Genomic DNA, 9,197 nt, shown 5'->3' on the forward strand with positions numbered 1-9,197 from the left:
TTTATGTCACTGGTCTGAAACGCAGTCTAAAATGTTTATTACTAAAGCACAATAAATACCTGAAACCTTATTACCCAACAAATGTATAGTAACAATTCAGGTTATCCACAGTTTACAGGTACATCTATAATTCAGGGTGTGCAACAGGCGGCCCGCGGGCCACAACCCGGCCCGCCAAGCCATTTAGTGTGGCCCTAGTTGTTGTAATCTAACCATGTGGCCTGATCTGTAATCCAACGCAAATGGAATATTTTTAAAGCATCGATCCTACGGGATTCCCAGGCTTCGACTCGACAAACTTCTAAAATTATCTTTGCTAGAGAGGAGCAGGCCGAATTCGATTGGTCGGCCTCCTTAGGGCATGAATAGGTGACGTGCACTAGCACTATTGTCTACGACTCAACGTCATGTCCTGAACCTCGCCTTCGCCCGCTGGCGACAATTTTCCCTAACCTCTGCTGTCCGTCATTCATTATTGGTGAAAATTTTATTACCTTTTACAGTTACTACAAGAGATTGAAGGTAAATTGATTATTATTTAGCATATTGTTGTGACTTTACTGAATTTATTAAAATTTTTGCTTTCAGATGCATCTGATTCTATGTACAGTGTGACCTCGTTATTCGCGGGGTTACGTTCTTTACCCTCCCGCGAATAGCGAAAAACCGCGAATATGGGATGCAGTTTTAAAACGTATATGTATGCGATTATATACTATATGAAATGCTTCCCATAACACTAATGATACTTATACTCATTGATGCAGTAATAATGTAGCAATATTGCATACTGTTATGTATTTCACTAAATTGTACCGTGCGTTACCGGGCTGTGCTTTGCCGTTTGCGTTGTTGGGGAAGCTGAGGCAGTCAGCCAATAGCAGTCCAATCTTGTTTGGTGAAGACGACAATTGATAAAACGGCTTGATTGAGTAAATACAACAGAAATCTCCTCGAAAAGCCCTTTCAGTCTCTGTGACCTACAAAACGCAGTTCGCGCATAACCCGCGAATATGCGGGGCCGCGAATGGCGAACCGCGAATAGGCGAGGTCACACTGTATTTTGCTATTCTCAATTAATTTAAGTACCGGAAGGCTATGATCGGGATGCCAATTTAGAAACATGTGTTTCTGTCCATAAGAGGTTCCATGTGTAAATAAATTCTATGTTTTTTTCTACTTTGCTATTTTCGTGAGAATAATTTTTGTTTTGATTTCAGGGCTAGTAAAATGCCAGCAGTTAAGAAACGAAAAATTGATGATGAGGGAAGGTTATTCAACAGTGAATGGTGCACAAAATATCTTGTTGTCCCACATAATCAAGGTGTTGTCTGCCTCGTCTGTCAAACTACAATTGCAGTCATGAAAGAGTACAATATTAAGCGACATTACGCAACTAAGCACTCCTCCCAGTTTGATGAAATTGTTGGTCAGGCACGAAAGGACAAAATTGAACATTTAAAACATCCATTGAAAAGCAATAGTGATGGTGAACTGGCCATCCTGAGAGTATAGTGATGGTGAACTGGCCATCCTGACAGGATAGTGATGGTGAACTGGCCATCCTGAGAGTATAGTGATGGTGAACTGGCCATCCTGAGAGTATAGTGATGATGAGCTGGCCATCCTGACAGTATAGTGATGGTGAACTGGTCATCCTGACAGTATAGTGATGGTGAACTGGCCATCCTGACAGTATAGTGATGGTGAACTGGCCATCCTGACAGGATAGTGATGGTGAACTGGCCATCCTGAGAGTATAGTGACGAACTGGCCATCCTGACAGAATGAGTGATGGTGAATGACTGGCCATCCTGACAGTATAGTGATGGTGAACTGGCCATCCTGACAGGATAGTGATGGTGAACTGGCCATCCTGAGAGTATAGTGACGAACTGGCCATCCTGACAGAATAGTGATGGTGAATGGGCCATCCTGACAGTATAGTGATGGTGAACTGGCCATCCTGAGAGTATAGTGATGATGAGCTGGCCATCCTGACAGTATATAGTGATGGTGAACTGGCCATCCTGACAGGATAGTGATGGTGAACTGGCCATCCTGAGAGGTATAGTGACGAACTGGCCATCCTGACACAGAATAGTGATGGTGAATGGGCCATCCTGACAGTATAGTGATGATGAACTGGCCATCCTGACAGTATAGTGATGATGAGCTGGCCATCCTGAGAGTATAGTGATGGTGAACTGGCCATCCTGACAGTATAGTGATGGTGAACTGGCCATCCTGACAGGATAAGTGATGGTGAACTGGCCATCCTGAGAGTATAGTGATGGTGAACTGGCCATCCTGAGAGTATAGTGATGATGAGCTGGCCATCCTGACAGTATAGTGATGGTGAACTGGCCATCCTGACAGTATAGTGATGGTGAACTGGCCATCCTGACAGTATAGTGATGGTGAACTGGCCATCCTGACAGGATAGTGATGGTGAACTGGCCATCCTGAGAGTATAGTGACGAACTGGCCATCCTGACAGAATAGTGATGGTGAATGGGCCATCCTGACAGTATAGTGATGGTGAATTGGCCATCCTGAGAGTATAGTGATGATGAGCTGGCCATCCTGAGGTATAGTGGTGATGAGCTGGCCATCCTGAGAGTATAGTGATGGTGAACTGGCCATCCTGACAGTATAGTGATGGTGAACTGGCCATCCTGACAGGATAGTGATGGTGAACTGGCCATCCTGAGAGTATAGTGATGGTGAACTGGCCATCCTGAGAGTATAGTAATGATGAGCTGGCCATCCTGAGAGTATAGTGATGGTGAACTGGCCATCCTGACAGTATAGTGATGGTGAACTGGCCATCCTGACAGGATAGTGATGGTGAACTGGCCATCCTGAGAGTATAGTGACGAACTGGCCATCCTGACAGAATAGTGATGGTGAATGGGCCATCCTGACAGTACTGATAGTGATGGTGAACTGGCCATCCTGAGAGTATAGTGATGATGAGCTGGCCATCCTGAGAAGTATAGTGATGATGAGCTGGCCATCCTGAGAGTATAGTGATGAACTGGCCATCTTGACAGAATAGTGATGGTGAATGGGCCATCCTGACAGTATAGTGATGGTGAACTGGCCATCCTGAGAGTATAGTGATGATGAGCTGGCCATCCTGACAGTATAGTGATGATGAGCTGGCCATCCTGACAGTATAGTGATGATGAGCTGGCCATCCTGACAGTATAGTGATGATGAGCTGGCCATCCTGACAGTATAGTGATGATGAGCTGGCCATCCTGAGAGTATAGTGATGGTGAACTGGCCATCCTGACAGGTATAGTGATGATGAGCTGGCCATCCTGAGAGTATAGTGATGGTGAACTGGCCATCCTGAGAGTATAGTGATGGTGAGCTGGCCATCCTGACAGTATAGTGATGGTGAACTGGCCATCCTGACAGTATAGTGATGGTGAACTGGCCATCCTGACAGTATAGTGATGGTGAACTGGCCATCCTGACAGGATAGTGATGGTGAACTGGCCATCCTGAGAGTATAGTGATGAACTGGCCATCCTGACAGAATAGTGATGGTGAATGGGCCATCCTGACAGTATAGTGATGATGAACTGGCCATCCTGACAGTATAGTGATGATAAGCTGGCCATCCTGAGAGTATAGTGATGATGAGCTGGCCATCCTGAGAGTATAGTGATGGTGAACTGGCCATCCTGACAGTATAGTGATGGTGAACTGGCCATCCTGACAGTATAGTGATGATGAGCTGGCCATCCTGACAGTATAGTGATGGTAAACTGGCCATCCTGACAGTATAGTGATGGTGAACTGGCCATCCTGACAGTATAGTGATGGTGAACTGGCCATCCTGACAGTATAGTGATGGTGAACTGGCCATCCTGACAGTAATAGTGATGGTGAACTGGGCCATCCTGACAGTATAGTGATGGTGAACTGGCCATCCTGACAGAATAGTGATGGTGAACTGGCCATCCTGACAGAGTATATAGTGATGGTGAACTGGCCATCCTGACAGAATAGTGATGGTGAACTGGCCATCCTGAGAGTATAGTGATGGTGAACTGGCCATTCTGACAGTATAGTGATGGTGAACTGGCCATCCTGACAGTATAGTGATGGTGAACTGGCCATCCTGACAGTATAGTGATGATGAGCTGGCCATCCTGAGAGTATAGTGATGGTGAACTGGCCATCCTGACAGAATAGTGATAGTGAACTGGCCATCCTGAGAGTATAGTGATGGTGAACTGGCCATTCTGACAGTACAGTGACAGTGATGAGGAAACTAGAGACAATGTAATGATGGTGAGCTGTCTACCGCAAACAATTTAGTGATGAGTGAGATACGAAAGAAAATGCAGTGATGGTATTTGTGCAGTGCTGGGAGAAATAGTGGTGGTAGGTTGGACATTAAATAAAACGGTACAGTGGTCACTGTGGAACAATTCGATGATTACACGCAGAATACATGACCTCTACCTTGTGTCTCAATGTTTAATAATTAATTAAAATTTGAAGAAAAGTTAGAAAAATTATGAAAAATATTAAAATCCCGATAAATTTAACATGATTTGTTCGTAAGCTTCACAATGGGCTATCTGTGATGTGCCTAACGCGGGTATCGGAACCCATTTACTTATGTTGTTAGTACGAAAACATTGTTTGTTTGTTGTTGAATTTCGCGCAAAGCTACACATAGGCTATCTTTGCCAGCCGTCCCTAATTTAGCAGTGTAAGACTAGAGGGAAGGCAGCTAGTCATCACCACCACCGCCATCTCTTGCGCTACTCTTTTACCAACGAATAATGGGATTAACCGTCACATTATAACGCCCCACGGCTGGGAGGGCGAGCATGTTTGGCGCGACGGGGATGCGAACCCGCGACCCTGAGATTACGAGTCGCACGCCTTAACGCGCTTGACCATGCCGGGCCGACGAAGACATACTGAAGGGATGATTTAATATAATAATTACGTCCAGGAGAAAAAGTCATTTATTTTCCAGTCAGTATAAATAATTTAATATTTCATAGGAACCCCAGAGCTGGACAGAGAATGTATACGTTTTCTTAAAGCAAATCCATATCGGGCTATCTACTGTATCCATCGAGGAGAACCCAGCTCATTCATTTTAAGCATTGTAAATCCGAAAACTTAAGAGAATAAGAAAAATAAGAATTAGTTTCAGGTTATAACTGTCCTAATAAACCTCACCTTCACCCCACGCACCTAAGATGCATTTAATAAAGAATTTTGATAAAATGATTTATCTTTCTTTACCCCGTTTTAATACGTCCTTCAAGTTCTAGGTTTCAAAGTACTTCTCCCTCGCAGTGAGTAAGAGTGGTGATGGTGGTAGAAAGGTTTTTCCTCGACTTCATTACATGTCCACAACAAAAAGAACTGGTCAGTGTGGAATGTATCACTTCAACGCTTCAGTGATAACACAGATACTTAAAACGACCATTTCGTTGTAAACGATTCACGAGGAAAAGCTCGAACTTCAAAACATGAAAGTAACCGACTAACTCAGGTATGTTTGTTTTGAATTTCGCGCAAAGCTACACTAGGGCTATCTGCGCAAGCTGTCCCTAATTTAGCAGAGTAAGACTAGAGGGGAGGCAGCTAGTCATTACCACTCGCCGCCAACTCTTGGGCTACTCTTTTACCAACGAATAGTGGGATTGACCGCCACATTATTACGCCCCCACGGCTGAAAGGATGAGTATATTTGGTGTGACGGGGATTCGAAGCCGTGACCCTCAGATTACAAGTCGATTACCTTAACCCACCTGGCCATGCCGGGCCTAAGATGGAAGACGCGTCATTAGCTTGTAAACGAATTGCTTTGTTTTGTTATCTACCAACCCAAGTATATTGTTGTTGTTTGAAGTTAAACACCAAGCTACACAATGGACTATCTATGCTCTACGCATCACGGGTATCAAAACCTGGTTTCTAGCGCTGTAAGTCTACAGACATGCCGCTGTGCCACTGGAAGAAGCAAGTTCATCGTTACTACATTCTTTCAAATTCATAAAAAAAAATCACCATTTCGTTTGCAAAGAATGTTAAAGAGAAATTAAACGTTTCAATCAGTTTCTTTCATTTTTTTAGAGATACTGATGTTGAAATAAGCAACAGAAAAATAAAACATCCGTTTTGATACACGTGAACGATAAGCGTCCATAATACCTCGAACATAGCATCACACTTTTATTCTTATACAAACAAATAACAAAAGTTTAAACGTGTGAGGGTTGGGTTTGCTTGTAGCATGCAAACAATTGGGCCAATTGTCGCCAGTTCTGACATATACCTTAAGATCCCATCTGATAGTTGTATTACCGTGTAGAAATCCATATCTGACAACTTTATGTCAACCCAGTGGTTCCTTGTGTCCTCCTCGTGCGTTGAATGGGTACTTCAATTTGTATACAATGGTTTGGTCTGGTTGTTAGGGCAGTCAAAGGCTCCAGTCACCGTTACTGAACACGCTTGCCTTTTCAGCGCTATAATGTAACGGTTGATTCCACTATTCGTTGGTTAAATAGTACCCAAAGACTATTGGTGGATGGTGTCGAATAGCTGTCGTCTCTATAGTCTATCACTGGCAAGTTTGAGACGGTTAGAGCAGATAGTCCTCGTGTATATTTGCTTGAAATTCAAAACAAATCAAACCATTCTTAACTAACCAAGATTTAACTGGCTCAGAATCACATATTATTTTTATATTGCTAAACGGTTTTATTATTTTTAAAGATGAATAGACAATCAAGTCTCATAATGCATCCACAGCTTAGAGTGAAGTGAATGTTTCGTGGTATCATACAAGTGTTCGATTCCCGCTCACCAGTTTCGAAATCCAAAACTCTACCACAAACCAATTCGCGTCCAGACGAGAAACTGTAATTTAGAACTGTGAGCCCAAACCCACACTATGTATTTCTTACATTGACAAATAAAACCCACACTACGTATTTATTACATCTTGGTCCCCCGCTGGTACAGTGTAAAGTCTGCGGATTTGGAACGCTAAAATCAGGAGTTCGATTCCCCTCGATGGACTCAGCAGACAGCCCGACGTGGCTTTGCTTCAAGAAAACACACACATTACATCTTGAGAATATTGTGAACAAATCTCACACTAAGAACGTCAGACAGTAAACTCACGAAGATAATAAATTCTGTGTTCAATTTCCAAGTTTTTTAACTCTGTTTAATGACAATCAGTCTTTTGTTTTTCTGTATTATTTGAAGACGCGCATTTTCGCGAATATGTTTGTAGACGCAATTAATGTCCTTTAGAATGAAAACTATAATTAATATATTGAATTGAAAATTTTGAACGTGACTTAGAGGAGAGCCTTAAGCCTAACTAGCAAACCGGCGATCAATTGTTGCTTTAGTATTACATCAATAAATTTACTATATACAAGTAGGAAGGTAAACTCGCTACTCTGTGAATTAGTCAGTTCCAGGTACAACGTGTGTTTCCATTCTTCGTGCATTTTGGATATTGTGATTAAGATAACAACAAAAAAGTAATTCCCTTTCAAGGGATTTCGGTTTAATACGAAATATCTGATTTGTTTTATCCTCGCAATCTGAATTGTGCTAAATGAGCGATGCGTCATCTATTTATAATATAATGAAAAACTAAAAATCCTGCATTGGACTTAAAGTTATTCATTCTAACTAAATAAAATCACTTAATAAATAAATGTAGAACAATAATTGTGTACCATATAAACATTACTAAAATTAGTAAATCCAAAAGTTTGGATATTATAATTTTTGAATATTAAAAATACACGATACTTGGAATGACTTTTCGTGAGCAGAATTTTCATGTTTATGAGAAAGTTGCTCTTGTCATGTTAAACCTAGTTCACTCAGCACCTTCACATTTAGTTATCCAGTTCCTTTAATTTTGTTAGGCTTCGCTCAATCAGGCTTAGATTTATTATTTAGTTGTTGTTTTTTTACTATTATTCAATTACTTTACTTAGTTAAACTTGGTTTATTAAGCAAATTCTAGGCTTAACTATTCAGACATTTTCATAATGTTAGGCCTAACTCAATCAGGCTTAGCATAAAATAACTGTACAAACAGGTATATGTGAAACGCAATTATTGAATTATGGTCAGCTGAAATATTCTAATTCCAGAATTTTGATCATACATTAATAACCTGATAACAAATGTGATCAGCAAAAGTAAATATCACCTGGTTGCCTTATATATTGTTGTAGCGTTGTTGTAATTTGTTCTTGTCACGTGAAGTGAACGTTGAATTATTTTCACCAGATAATTTTGAAAAACCCATTACTATATTTTTCTTTCAGTGTTCCTACAAGCTTGAACACCTGTAGACTGTGGTAACTTGTTGTGGGCCTACTCTACAAATGACATTAAAACCTTTTAAGACTAGATAGAACTAACGTAAAAATCAACTTATTTGTACCAAATAACCTAATAAGTGCGACAGCAAACACAGATACAAATATTTCATGTCAACACAGTGACTGATTCACCTCTCCATTTTGAAAACAGCTCTACTCTTCAAACTATCTCGTATTTATAAGCTAGCTTCCGTTGTATTAAAACACTTGACACTATGTCATTAGAACACTCTGGCTTATCTTAATGTCATCACATACAACTCGTATCTCGATGTAGCTAATAAACAAATTAGAAAATTAAAACTTAGCTGCAACAGTATATACATGTATGTATATAAGCAGCCTATACGATCACCTAAGCCTAACTACAAATTAGTTAAAATGCCTTAAGTTAATGTTAAGTAATTAATAGACTCCTACAGAAATTCCCCTTTTGGGCGTTGCAAAAGTGTGGTTACTTATATTGTTGAGTGTTTACAAAATGGGGAACAATATTAAAGTCTTATACAGATACCAAACTTTGTAGACATACTATATAACAATCTCAGGTCTTTCGTGATTATCTTATTATCTAAATTACTTCACTTTTATTTATTTATTTATTTTATTGTTGTTAGCAGATTCGCGCCAGTTTGTCGCGCCACCTTTCAATCAGCAGAGAAAGTATTAAAAAAAATCACAAACAAGAATGTTAGGTGGTAGTGAATCGTATCTCGAGCCGGAAGGCCTAACTAGGATTGAAGGCGACATAATCTGTGTGTGTCTGGCCCTCGCACTTTTGGTGTA

The sequence above is a fragment of the Tachypleus tridentatus genome, chromosome 9, assembly GCF_004210375.1.
Source record: "Tachypleus tridentatus isolate NWPU-2018 chromosome 9, ASM421037v1, whole genome shotgun sequence".
NCBI classification, from domain to species: Eukaryota; Metazoa; Arthropoda; class Merostomata; order Xiphosura; family Limulidae; genus Tachypleus; species Tachypleus tridentatus.